The sequence below is a fragment of the Mastigoproctus giganteus genome, chromosome 13, assembly GCF_048544385.1.
Source record: "Mastigoproctus giganteus isolate SK-2022 chromosome 13, ASM4854438v1, whole genome shotgun sequence".
Lineage (NCBI taxonomy): Eukaryota > Metazoa > Arthropoda > Arachnida > Uropygi > Thelyphonidae > Mastigoproctus > Mastigoproctus giganteus.
The window spans coordinates 724,936-739,331 of NC_143587.1; the positions used below are offsets into that span (position 1 = coordinate 724,936).

A 14,396-nucleotide genomic window follows, 5' to 3' on the forward strand; every position below is an offset into this window, starting at 1 on the left:
GACACAAGTAATTATAGACCTGTTAGTTTAACTTCTGTTCCAGGTAAATTAATGGAGGCACTGGTTAAAGAAGCACTGCAGGATCATCTAGACGAGAATTCAGTTATAGCTCAGACGCAGCATGGTTTTGTTAAGGGCAGGTCTTGCCTGACCAATTTGATTGGATACTATGATGTAGTCACAAAAGAACTGGATGCAGGGAATAACTTTGATATTATATATTTGGATCTTAGAAAGGCTTTTGATACTGTTGCACATGGAAGACTGCTGCAAAAATTGGAGCAGTGTGGCATTGGAGGCAAATTCCTGCTATGGATAAGGGGATGGTTGAGTGGCAGAAGACAGAGAGTGGTAATCAATGGACACTGCTCAACGTGGACTAATGTTATTAGTGGAGTTCCTCAGGGTTCAGTGTTGGGTCCGTTGTTGTTTTCGGTGTTTATGAATGATATTGATGATGGGATATCAAGTTTAATGTGTAAGTTTGCAGATGATACAAAGGTTGGCAGGGTCGTTAAGGACACTACTGACGCTATGCTGCTGCAACAGGATCTGGAAAGGTTGAACAGATGGGCTGAGAGGTGGCAAATGAAGTTTAACATTGACAAATGTAAAGTACTACATATGGGTAACAGTAACCCCAGAGCAATGTATCAACTCTGCGGTACTACACTGAAAGTGGTGGAGAATGAAAAGGACCTGGGGGTAATTGTGCAGGCAGATATGAAGTTCTCTGAGCAGTGCAGACGAGCTGCAAGAGTAGCTCATGGTGTCTTGTCAATGATATACAGGAATATTTCTAGCAGGGATAAGGAGGTGATTATTCCCTTGTATAAGGCAATGGTTAGGCCACATCTTGAGTACTGTATACAGGTCTGGAGGCCTCATTTCAAGAAGGATGTAGAGCTGCTGGAACGGGTACAGAGAAGGGCAACAAGATTAGTAAATGGAACAAAGGGTTGCTCTTACGAAGAAAGGCTTAAGTTTTGCAAATTACAGAGTCTGGAGACTAGGCACCGGCGAGGTGATCTGATAGAGGTGTATAAGGCTTTGAATGGTTTGAGCATGCTCAATGCCAATGGGATTCTTCATCTTTCTCAGAATAATCACCTCAGAGGGCATAAATTCAAATTGAGGAAGGACGGATGTCGGATAGATGTGCGGAAATTTGCCTTTGGCCAGCGGGTGGTTGGTTGGTGGAACCGACTTCCATCACTTGTTGTTGAAGTTGATAGCCTAAACAAATTTAAAGCTCAACTGGACAGGTATTTCGAACGAACGGAGGGATGAAATGGGAGAGGGTTTTTTTTTTTTTTTTTGGCTGATGCTGAATAAGCTTGCTTTCTTGCATCATATGCCTCTACTAATGCTAATGCTAATGCTAAAAATGTAAACTTCTCAGCCCATTTTTCCAACTTATCTAGATCCAGTTGGAGTAGCACACCGTCTTTACTGTCGTTAACAATCCTGCCAACCTTTGTATCATCTGCAAACATGGACATTAAACCTGATATACCTTTATCAATATCATTGATAAATAGACAAAACAAATACGGGCCCAACACAGAATCCAGGGGAACACCACTAATAACATTTGTCCATGCAGAGCAGTGCCCATTGATTACCACTCTCTGTCGTCTTCCACTCAACCATCCCTTTATCCATTGTAGCAACTTACCCTTAATGCCATACTTCTCCAATTTGTACAGCAGTCTTCCACGTGCAACAGTATCAAAACCTTTCCTGAAATTCAAGTATATGCTATCAAATTTATTTTTGGCATTCACTTCCTTTGTGGCGACTTCATAGTATCCAATCAAATTAGTCAGACAAGACCTCACTTTAACAAATCCATGTTGTGCCTTAACTATTACTGCAGTCTTGTCTAGATGATCCTGCAATGCTTCTTTAACCAGTGATTCCAATATTTTCCCTACAGATCTGAAACTAACAGATCTGTAGTTACTTTAAACTGTCTAAATTCTGTTTCTAAATTCTGTACAGTGGGATCAACTGACAATGTTACCAACAATAAATTCTAAGTGGGAAGCATTCAAGGAATTAATCGTGGATGCTACTAAAGGTTTCGTACCTATTAAGAAATATTGTCCAAGGTTTAGGCCTAAATGATTATCAAATGAACAAATGAGACTCGTGACAGAGAAATAAATGCATATAAATTATCAAGCGACTCAGAAGCCTATGGCAGATATATGGTAGTCTGTCATCAGGTCACAAAGGAGGTTAGGCAGGCTAAGGCAGATTACGAGAAATCTTTGACAAAAGATGCTAAGAAAAACAGCAAGGATTTCTTTTCTTATATAAACTCTAAAAAGAAGGGGATGAATCTGATTGGTGCACTTGATATCGATGGTTCGACTGTTGATGATCCTGTTGAGATAGCAAAAAAACTGAATGAGTATTTTTTATCTACATTCACACATGAGGAGTTATTAAGGTATGAAAATGGTAGAAGGTTATCAAATTGTAGCAGTGTGCTTAATGTTTTTCTAATAACTGAGAGCAAAGTGGAGGAGAAATTGTTGAAGTTAAACATAAGAAAGGCATCTGGGGAGGATGGGATTTATCCAGTTATATTAAAGGAGGCGGCAAAGCAACTAAGCAAACCCTTAGCCATAATTATGAGGGCATCCTTGGACTCAGGGAAGGTCCCCACGGACTGGAGATGTGCAAATGTATCCCCAATTCAAAAAAGAGGATCGAAGGGTGACACGTGTAATTACACACCAGTTAGTTTAACTTCTGTTCCTGGTAAAATAATGGAGTCACTGGTTAAAGATACATTGCAGGATCATCTAGACAAGACTTCAGTTATAGCTCGGATACAGCATGGGTTTGTTTAGGGGAAGTCATGTCTCACAAATTTGATAGGATATTATGATGTGGTTACAAAGGAACTGGATGCAAAAAATAATTTTGATATCATATATTTGGATTTCAGGAAAGCTTTTGACACTGTTGCACATGGATGACAATATTTATTGTACAAATTACAGCAGAATGGTATTAATGGTAAGTTGCTACAATGGATAAAAGGATGGTTGATTGGTTGAAGACAGAGGGTGGTAATTAATGGGTGCTGCTCTTCGTGATCTAATATTATTAGTGGAGTCCCACAGGGTTCGGTTTTGGGTCCTCTGTTGTTTTGTATAATTATCAATGATATTGATGAAGGTATATCAGGCTTAGTGTCGAAGTTTGCAGATGATACAAAGGTTAGCAGGGTGACAGTAATGGCAGTGTGCTACTGCAACAGGATTTTGATAATTTGGGCAGATGGGCTAAGAAGTGGCAAATGAAGTTTAACCTTGACAAATGCAAAGTACTGCACATGGATACAAATAACCCCAGAGAAACGTACCAACTGTGTGGTACTGCACTTAAAGTGGTAGAAAATGAAAAAGACCTGGGGGTAATTGTGCAGTCAGATATGAAGTTTTCTGAGCAATGCAGACTGGCTGCCAGGGCAGGTCATGGGATTTTGTCAATGATACATAGGAATTCTGCTAGCAGGAGAAGGTGGTGATTGTTCCTCTGTATAAGGCAATGGTCAGGCCACGCCGTGAGTACCGCATACAGGTCTGGAAGCCTCATTTTAAGAAGGATGTAGATTTGCTTGAGCGTGTATAGAGAAGGGCAACAAGATTGGTGAGGGAAATGAAGGGATCCCCTTACCAAGAGAGGCTTAAGCTCTGAAAATTGCAATGGATGTAGACTAGGGACCTGCGCTGTGATCTGATTGACGTGTATAAGGCCTTGAATGGGTTGTGCACGCTGAATTCTGATGGGATCCTTCCAATTGTTCAGATTACGAACCTAAGGGGGCATAAATTCAAATTAAGAAAAGACAGATGTAGAATAGATGTGTGGAAATTTGCCTTTAGCCAGCGGGTGGTTAATTGCTGGAAGAAACTTCCATCTGTCGTTGTGTAAGTTGATAGGTTAAATAAATTTAAGGTGGGACTGGACAGGCATTTGGAGGGAACGGTGTGAATTTTTTTTTTTTTTTTTTGGCTGATGCTGCATAAGCTCGTACACTTGCTTTCTTGCATCATATACCACTACTCAGGGCCGTGCGGTATATTTTCTCAGTATGATGCCATTCTACGAAATGCCGCCCCTTAATGGTTAAATTTTATTTTGATTTCGCTGCTTATGCCACCCCCTTACGGTGAGCACCTTGCCCACAGCTGTGAAATCTACGAGGACTTCAGGAGGATCCTAATAACAAAACTACGCTTCAACTACCAAAATCAAGAACACCTCACCCTACAGAATGAAGAAACTTACCGAGCTCTGACTCAATTTGCAATGGACTTATTTACCAGGCAGAAAGCGCTACCACCACCTTAGTATCCGAATCAATAGGTCATAACAACCATGACTGCCAATTGTTGCTACGCATCATTGAGCCATGGATGCTAACAGCTTGGACCAACTTGCACAAGACTTGACCAGCAGTGCAATAAAAGGCAGGTTCCGCACATACCTTGACAAATTCCTCATCATTGATTTCTGGACAAACTTCTCTCGACCAGATGTGACACATCTCATCAAGATGAGGCCTAGCATCGATCCCTGGACTTGACCATCAATCTTGGACTCCCGATTTTGACCACCCCCACTGTTCGTTCTGATGGACTACTGGACCAGCCTTCAGTTTGGATGCGACACAGACTCACTCACCAAATGGAGTCCCAATGACGGCACCTGAACTAGACCTTACTGAACATGACCCATCCACCATAGCAGCACTCACACTGCTGGATTTCCAGCAAGTTGTCGGCTCCAACTGACTGGCCGTGCTAGCTGTACCTACCCTGAACTTGCGGTGTATATATCTCTCTTTTTTTTTTTTTTGCTTCTTTCTTCTGTTTCCTGCCATCCGTTCTTTTACTCCCCCCCCCCCTATTTTTCTCTTACAGAGTGATTTTTTTTTTTTTTTTTTTTGTGGGGTGGTGGTTTTCGTCCACCCGCCACCCCACTCCTCTCTCTGGTGAGGCACTGGGCATGCCACACTGTCATCAGGGGCCATCTTCCCTATTGGCCCCTTTCTTCTGTTTCCTACCCTCCAGTCTTCTGCCTTCCTCCCATACTTTTCTCTTGCACAACGTTTTTTTTTTTTTTTTTTTATTTAGTTTTTATATATATATATATGTGTGCGTGTGTGTGTATATATATATTTTTATATATACACACACACACGCATGCCCCACAGGTCTAAATCTAAAAACATCAAAATTACTGCCCGACCTATTTGGCCCTAGAACAAGTTATCAGCGAACAACCTACGCTCTGTTAAAATTACAACCGTTGCTCAAGAAACAGCGATCATCTCATTCTCAAATCTGGTCCTAACCACTGAAATCCCAGGAAAGTAGGTGGCAGGACCCGCCAGAGTACTCTAGCTACAGTGATACACCCGGTCAGCCTCCCCGTGGCATGGTGTGGTAACGTCGGGTCCCACTAGGGGCTCGGCGGCTAATAGACCGGAGGAACAAAGGGCACAGCACAATATACAGCACATGACCCCCACACACTTTAAATCCCTGGCCCCGATACAATGTACACCCGCGGAGATGGGAGAAATCCCAGGAGCCGTTAGACACTAACACCTTATACGTTATATATACCCCTTACGGTTCCGACTGACGCGGCCGCTTCTCTGTATCATAGCACGGCACGGCCCTGCCACTACTACTACTACTTGTGTCACCTTTTCAACCCCTTTGTGAATTGGTGATACATTTGCACGCCTCCAGTAGCTGAGTGGGCAGGAGCGGGAGTGCAGTAGCACACTCTCTTTGAGTAGACCGGGGTTCAAGTCCCTGACTGCTGAATACGGTCGATCTGCCAACCCTCACTGGACCAGCGCGGCAGATTATGGTCCATTTTTTTTCCAGCCTGCACAGAAGGAAGGGGATGAATCAGATTGGTCCACTTGATATCGATGGGTCAACTGTTGATGATCCTGCTCAGCGCGGCAGATTATGGTCCATTTTTTTTCCAGCCTGCACAGAAGGAAGGGGATGAATCAGATTGGTCCACTTGATATCGATGGGTCAACTGTTGATGATCCTGCTCAGGTAGCTAACAAACTAAATGAATATTTTGCATCGACATTCACACATGAGGAGTTATTTAGCGAGGGGAAAGCCAGAGGTGTATTCAACTCTGGCAGTAAGCTAGAGAATCTTGTGATAACTGAGAGTAAAGGGGAGGAGAAATTGTTGAAGATAAACACAAGAAAGGCACCCGGGGTGGATGGGATCTATCCAGTTATATTAAAGGAGGCAGTAAGCAAACCCTTAGCCATAATTATGAGAGGTTCCTTCGACTCAGGGGAGGTACCCACAGACTGGAGATGTGCAAATATGACCCCAATTCACAAAGGAGGATCAAAGGCTGACACAAGTAATTATAGACCTGTGAGTTTAACTTCTGTTCCAGGAAAATTAATGGAGGCACTGGTTAAACAAGCACTGCAGGATCATTTAGACAAGACTTCAGCTATAGCTCGGACACAGCATGGTTTTGTTAAGGGGAAGTCTTGCCTGACCAATTTGATTGGATACTATGATGCAGTCACAAAGGAACTGGATGCAGGGAATAACTTTGATATTATATACTTGGATCTTAGAAAGGCTTTTGATACTGTTGCACATGGAAGACTGCTGCACAAATTGGAGCAGTGTGGCATTGGAGGCAAATTGCTGCTGTGGATAAAGGGGTGGCTGAGGGGGAGAAGACAGAGAGTGGTAATCAATGGACACTGCTCGTCGTGGACTAATGTTATTAGTGGAGTCCCTCAGGGCTCAGTGTTGGGTCCATTATTGTTTTCTGTATTCATAAATGATATTGATGAGTATATCAAGCTTAATGTCCAAGTTTGCAGATGATACAAAGGTTGACAGGGTTGTCAAGGACACTACTGACACTATGCTGCTGCAGCAGGATCTGGAAAGGTTGAGCAGATGGGCTGAGAGGTGGCAAATGAAGTTTAACATTGACAAATGTAAAGTACTACACATGGGAAACAGCAACCCCAGAGCAACGTATCAACTCTGTGGTACTACACTGACAGTGGTAGAGAATGAAAGGGACTTGGGGGTGGTTGTGCAGGAAGATATGAAGTTCTCTGAGCAGTGCAGACGGGCTGCAAGAGTAGCTCATGGAGTATTGTCAATGATATACAGGAATTTTTCCAGCAGGGATAAGGAGGTGATTATTCCATTGTATAAGGCAATGGTCAGGCCACACCTAGAGTACTGTATACGGGTCTGGAGGCCTCATTTCAAGAAGGATGCAGAGCTGCTGGAACGAGTACAGAGAAGGGCAACAAGGTTAGTGAATGGAACAAAAGGGTGCTCTTACGAAGAAAGGCTTAAGTTTTACAAATTACGGTGTCTGGAGACTAGGCACCAGCGAGGTGATCTGATAAAGGTGTATAAAGCCTTGAATGGTTTGAGCATGCTCAATGCTGATGGGATTCTTCCTCTCTCTCAGAATAATCACCTGAGAGGGCATAAATTCAAATTGAGGAAAGATAGATGTAGGATAGACGTGCGGAAATTTGCCTTTAGCCAGCGGGTGGTTGGTTGGTGGAACAGACTTCCATCCCTTGTTGTGGAAGTTGATAGCCTAAATAAGTTTAATGCTCAGCTGGACAGGTATTTTGAACGAACAGAGGGGTGAAGTGGAAGTGTTTTTTTTTTTTTTTTTTTGGCTGATGCTGCATAAGCTTGATTACTTGCATCAAATGCCTCTACTAATGCTAATGCTAATTTCCCTCAACATGAATTGTTGAGGAAGCTTCCATCCTGCAGTGGGTTGATAATGGCTGCACTTTATTTATTTATTTATTTGCACACCTCCAATACACGCGGACCTCCACTGAGTCCAAGGACTCTCATACGCCAATGAACGAGGAAAACGGCCTCTATAAGCATGAATCCTTGCCTCATTTACTACTAATTCTAAAACAATTCTAAGAAATCGTTACATTGAATTTTCCGAAGTGTAGGATTGGATGCGTTTAATTTTGTTTCTGAATATTTACACCAGGTGGTTGAAGTTATATTTCTGTTTACAGCTGTCTATGTAATGTGTGGTCACCGGTTAAGTTAATAAATAAGTTATTTTATTTTATTGTTGTTATCGCTTAATAATTTAATTTTACTAAAATAATATAGATATCCCACTTTACATCAGCTGTATAACGAGTGGTGAGTTTTAAACTTTTTTAAAATCAAATTTCAATATGTTCTACTATATAAATAAACGGACAATTTGTTACAAATAGTTTTAGTTTTTGAGAAAGTATTTTAAATGGGCAGATAGTGTGCAAAGGGAAGGTATGTATTAATAATCGGACCCTTGCATTGCTTGGTAACCTTAATTGGTGTGCTGCCAACTTTCCTTGTGTGATGAAACAGCAACTATCACTGAATTAAGAGTTGCTAAAAATATAATCTAATGCACACACATCAAAGGTGGACATACTTTCGAAGAAATTAGCAGTATACCTCCTTTTATGTGTTCTTTTAAATCCTTAAACATTTTTAGTAAACTAATGTTTAAACAAAAAATAGAAAATGTGTAAAAGGAAAATTTACACACGCAAGGAAAACTAATGAATTTCTTTCGGTACAACGATAAGGAAAATGTCTGGAAAATCAGAACTATAACTTAACAGAACTATATTATAATGGAACTATTGCGAGTATGTAAACATGATTTAGTTATAAGATGATACCATAACAAGTTACCCTGAAGTTTCTTGGGCAACACTCAGCAAAATATTTATTTAGTGCTGTTTAAGGCTTGTATTATAATTTTTGTATAGATTATTATTACATGCCCAGACACTAGCTTTTCTATTTATTTTATTTTATTTTATTTATACGAAGCCTTAGATGGAACATTTTAACGGCAGCAAACTGCATACCGCTTTTATAAATTTTCAAGTGCTAGTTTGTCAAAAATGCATTATTGCCATTTTTCAGTTGTTGGAAGCCATTGTAAAGTAGATGGCATGCATTAGTTACTAATTAGCAGGATATACTTATGCTGCGGCTGTTGCATTTGTGGTATTGCTTGTTCAAATTTAGTTTAGAGCAGGTCTCAATGGAATGGAGTACACTGGAATGTTGTTCCACTTCATAATACTCATTGATAATGTTGTGTACATACTTTATTCTTAATATTAAATATTTTGTTAATGAGCATTTCATTTTGTTATATTTTCTATTTCAGCCCTTGATTTTTAGAATAGATTGGTATACCAGTGGTAGAAGGTAATTTTGTTGTTTAAATTCACTTGTAAGGTACACATCAATGCTTAGAAATGAGTGAGTTAATTCATCACATCTTACTAAAATGAGGGTTTAGTGTGCAGGTTTCAGATTCATATGTATTATTAACATGGTAAGTGATGTAGTAGTAGTAGCATGTGATGCAAGAAAGCAAGTGTATGAGCTTATGCAGCATCAGCCAAAAAAAAAAAAAAAAAAATCACACCATTCCCTCCAAATGCCTGTCCAGTTCCTCCTTAAATTTATTTAACCTATCAACGTCCACAACAACAGATGGAAATTTGTTCCAGAAATTAACCACCCGCTGGCTAAATGCAAATTTCCGCACATCTATTCTACATCTGTCTTTTCTTAATTTGAATTTATGCCCCCTTAGGTTCGTAATGTGACCAAGTGGAAGGATCCCATCAGAATTCAGCATGCTCTTGGATAAGAGTAGGATTTTAATTTCATGAAAGGGTAGGATGGTACACGACTCCATCAACTGAGAAGATAGTAACAATAGAGAGAATATAGGCAAAATATGGAATAATTTTCAAGCTGACATAACAGAACTCACATGTGTATGTATGCCTATGCCATTATGAAATTGAAGCCCAGGCAAGAGTATGAAAGGTAGATGAATATGCAACTGGCTAGTTGAATGGAGTGAAAAGATAGTATTGAACACTTAAAGTGATGCAAGGAAACATAAAAGTTATCAGTTGGTCTATAATAGCACCACAGAAATAGTTGGGTTGGCAAAGGCAGGTTATGAGAAATCACTGGCTAAGACAGCAAAGAATGAGGACAAAGAATTTTACATGTATATAAATATGAAGAAGAAAAGAGCTACTTAGTCTAACCCTTTTAGATTGACTGTGGGAAAGTTGCTGATAAGCCAACTGATTGTAGCTGATGAATTGATTGGGTACTTTTTATTGGTCTTTATTATCAATGGACACTGCTCTTCGTGGATTAATGTTATAGTGGAGTACCCCAGGGTTCAGTTTTGGGTGCATTGTTGTTTTCTGTATTTATTAATGATATTGATGAAGGTATATTAGCATTAGCAAGGGCACAATGCAAGAAACCAAGCTTATATAGCATCAGCAAAAAAAAAAAACAAAAAAACATCCCCCTTCTTATTTCACCCATTCACTCGCTCCAAATGTTTGTCCAGTTCTGCCTTGAATCTTATTAAGCTCTCAACTTCTACAATGACAAATGGAAGTTTGTTCCATCTGTCATTGTAGCACAGAAAAAATTCTGTGCCCCTCATTGTGTAGTCAGAGCAAAAGGAAGAATCCCATAAGGGTAGCTCATGGTGTCTTGTCAATGACATACAGGAATATTTTTAGCAGGGAAAAAATGTGATTGATTATTTCCTTGTATAAGACAATGGTCAGGCCACACTTTGATTACTGTATGCAAGTCTGAAGGCCACATTTTAGGAAGGATGTAGAGCTGCTGGAATGAGTACAGAGAAGGGCAACACGATTAATGAATGAAACAAAGGATTGCTGTTATGAAGAAAGGCTTAAGTTTTGCAAATTACAGTATCTGGAGTTTAGGCATCTACGAGGTGATCTAATTGAGGTGTATAAGCCCTTGAATGGTTTGTGCAAGCTCAGTGCTAATGATGTGATACTTCCTCTTGCCCAGATTAATTGCCTGAGGGGACATAAATTCAAATTGAGGAAAGACAGTTGTAGAATAGATGTGCAGAAATTTACCTTTAGACAGTGGGTGGTTGATTGCTGGAACAAACTTCTGTCTGTTGTAGAAGTTAACAGCTTAAATAAATTCAAGGCAAAACTAGACAAACATTTGAATGAATGGAGGGATGAAATGGGAGTTATTTTTTTTTATTTGCTGATGCTGTGTAAGCTTACTTTCTTGCATCATATGCCTGTACTAATGCTAATAAGTATTAAGCTTGCTCAATCTATTCAAAGGCTTAAACACCTCAATCAGATCACTTTGCAGATCCCTAGTCTCTACATGCTGTAGTTTGCAGAACTGAAGACTATCTTGGTAAGAGCACCCTTTTGTTCCACTCACCAATCTCATTTCCCTTCTTTGTACGCATTCCAGAAACTCCTCATTCTTCCTAAAATGAGGCTTTCACACCAGTTTGGTACTCAAGATGTAGCCAGACCATTACCTTATACAATGGGATAATCATTTCCTTATCCTTGTTAGAAAAATTTCTGTATGCCATTGATAAAATCCAATGAGCTGTCCTGCCAGCCTGTTTGCACTGCTCACAGAATTTATATCTGACTGCACAATTATCCCCCTCCCCAAGGCTTTTTCATTTTCAACTTAGCAGAATGTAGTTCTGCACAGTTGGTATGTTAATCTAGGATAACTGCTATATATATATATATTCAGTACCTTGAATTTGTCAATATTAAACTTTAACTGTCATTTCTCAACCTAAATTTTCAAGATGGGCTTGGCACACCTAGGGTCCTGAGCTGGATATCATAATTCTTCTCTTTCTTGGGGATTTCTTTCTACTTTTGTCAATCTCTCTCTGTCTCAGGCTAACTTGAATTTTTTTTTGGCTGGTGCAGCATAAACCTCAGGCTTCATCACACCAAACTGACTCATCATTTATTTGGCCACCCATGTTATCCAGATGCATTGCCTTATATGTTATGTGCTTCTTAACTAAGAACATAAATCATCCAACTCTCCTGTCCTCTGTATCCTTTCTGGGAATATTCATATTCATAATAAATGCACAATCCTATATCAACCGTTATTAAATAAAATAAATAAATAGCATTGTGTTATATTAAAATAATAATGATACAAATAAATGAAATAAATAGAATGATATAATTGCACCGGATAAAACTGATAAAAGGGTAACTGTCTGTACAATAAAATATGAAATTTTAAACTGCAATGAATAAATTACAACAAATAATGTAGACAAAACACAGGATAATAAAACCTATAAAACACCGTAGCTTTCAGAGGCATCTGCCTCCTTTTTCAACGGTGAGGTTTATCATACAGCACATCCTTAAATATCAGCAGGCTCACAGTTCACAGCATGTGTTTCTACAGGAGCATGGGCAGTATTCTCCCCATGTGCACTGGTACTGAAAATGGCTCGGGAGCGTGCCAGGTGACAGTCCAAAACCACTGCCTTGAAGAGGGGATGAATGCGAATTCCCGTCTCTCTATGAATGGTATTGCTCTCAGAGGAGCAAATCCACAAGCTCTTGAGCCACTTGCGGACCCAAAATCTGTGCCTGATCGACGATAACGGCTTTGTCTGGGGAGATTTGATGGTGCTCCTCCCAAAAATGTTCTGCCACAGCAGGCTTCCCATAATCCGTGGTCTTTATCACATTCATATGCTCCCCCAGATGATCTTTAAACCGACGTTTCGTTTCACCTACATAACATTCCCCACAATCCGGGAACCTTATCTCATATATGACTCCACTTGTACATTCACTTGGTATGATGTCCTTGACCTGTGACATGACTGTCTGCAACCTCTGCCCTGGTAGCTGCACACAGCGTGTCTGGGAATCGAGCAGTATCCGAGCTATACATTCAGTTAGGCCTGGATAGTAGGGAATGTATGCGGTGGCAACTGGTGTAAATGGTTCTCTTCGTCCGTGCTCCGCTTCTTGGATATATTTATTTATAATCCTCTGGGAGTAGCCGCATTTTCTGAGATCCACTGTGACACGTTTAATTTCTTCTTTTCTATCCTCGGAGGTGCTGCAATGGGACCCAGCTCTGTTCAACAATACCCTAATAATACTGTTCTTATGATAGTTGGTTTGTGCCGTATTATAATGTGTATATTGGCCCCCGGCACATGGGTTTCCTATACACACTGGTTTTCACCCTAGGGCCTTCCCTGTGTACCAACACATCAAGGAAAGGGAGGGTACCCTCTACTTCCACCTCCGAGGTAAACTGAATAAACGGGGAGAAGCTATTGAGGAAACCAAGCACCTCATCCTCTCTCCTCCCCTCTGAATAATTGTAAACAGATCGTCGACATATCATTTCAATCGGCACATGGGGAGAACTGATCCAGCAAAAATCCTGGCTTCGAGCTCCTTCACATCTAAATTTGCTATGACAGCACTAATAGGGGAACCCATTGCTGCACCGCGAACCTGCTTGTACATACTTGCCCATGTATATACTTGTTTCATGACTCCCAGTAGTCCTTGATATCCCCAGCACCTTTCTTTCCAGGCTGCTGCTCATTCCAATACAGTCCATTCCAGTTATTTGGGACACATCGGGACTACTGCATTTTGGCCCAATTAAGTGGCTGCCCCAATTATCCAAAGTTTTACGTAAATAGTTAAAAATACAATGTAACCCCCCCCCCCTTTACAGTTGGTTCACTGTACAATCAAATCACGTTGCGACGAACTCACCATAGTAAAGTACCGTTCACTATACGATGTGCAGTAAGAGCCGGTCATTGTGATCACGTTTGTGAATTGAATTTTAATTCTATTAAAGAGTGATTCTAATTAGCAAAAATAGGAGGAATATTATCCACAGGCTATAAAAGCAAAGATATATTAAGCACACATTTACCCTTTATTACCTTACCAATTAAAAAATTAAATGATACGTGAAAATCAGAAGAATATATGTGATAATCGGAATAATTCATACTGTAATATGTATATACGAACTAGTTGACATTTCTGTTCACTTACATTTGTGGGTGGGGGTTAAAATTTGAAACAGTAAAAAGATAAGCAATCAATAACAAAGAACACTGCACACACAAATTGCAAGTAACACAATACGCCCAAGTGAGAACGGAGTAACGAGTTACAACGCTTCAAAAATAGGAATGAAGAGAAGATTTTGAAAATTAATTTTTTTATATGATTGAAGATTTCATGGAAGTGTAAATACATTTCGCCATAATAACCCACAGAATTCCAGCTGTCGGTATTATCGCAAATTCAATAAGATCGAGTTTACTGTCCGTTTATGATAGATTTCGCTAACAGAAAAGCCCTATAAACAGGTGACTGCTAACTATTTTATGGTTGTGACCGCCAGAATTTC

At 40.1% G+C, this 14,396-nt stretch overlaps 1 protein-coding gene across 2 annotated transcripts in view; it reads left to right on the top strand.

Moving 5' to 3' along the window:
* The first annotated feature begins 8,185 nt into the window (after window positions 1-8,185).
* Window positions 8,186-14,396, top strand: part of Gpo1 (glycerophosphate oxidase 1) — a 428,577-nt gene continuing 422,366 nt past the window's right edge. For both annotated transcript variants that reach the window (XM_090387948.1, XM_090387949.1), the window contains exon 1: window positions 8,186-8,246. The gene's annotated coding sequence lies outside the window, so the exon portion shown is untranslated. The remainder of the gene's footprint in view (window positions 8,247-14,396) is intronic.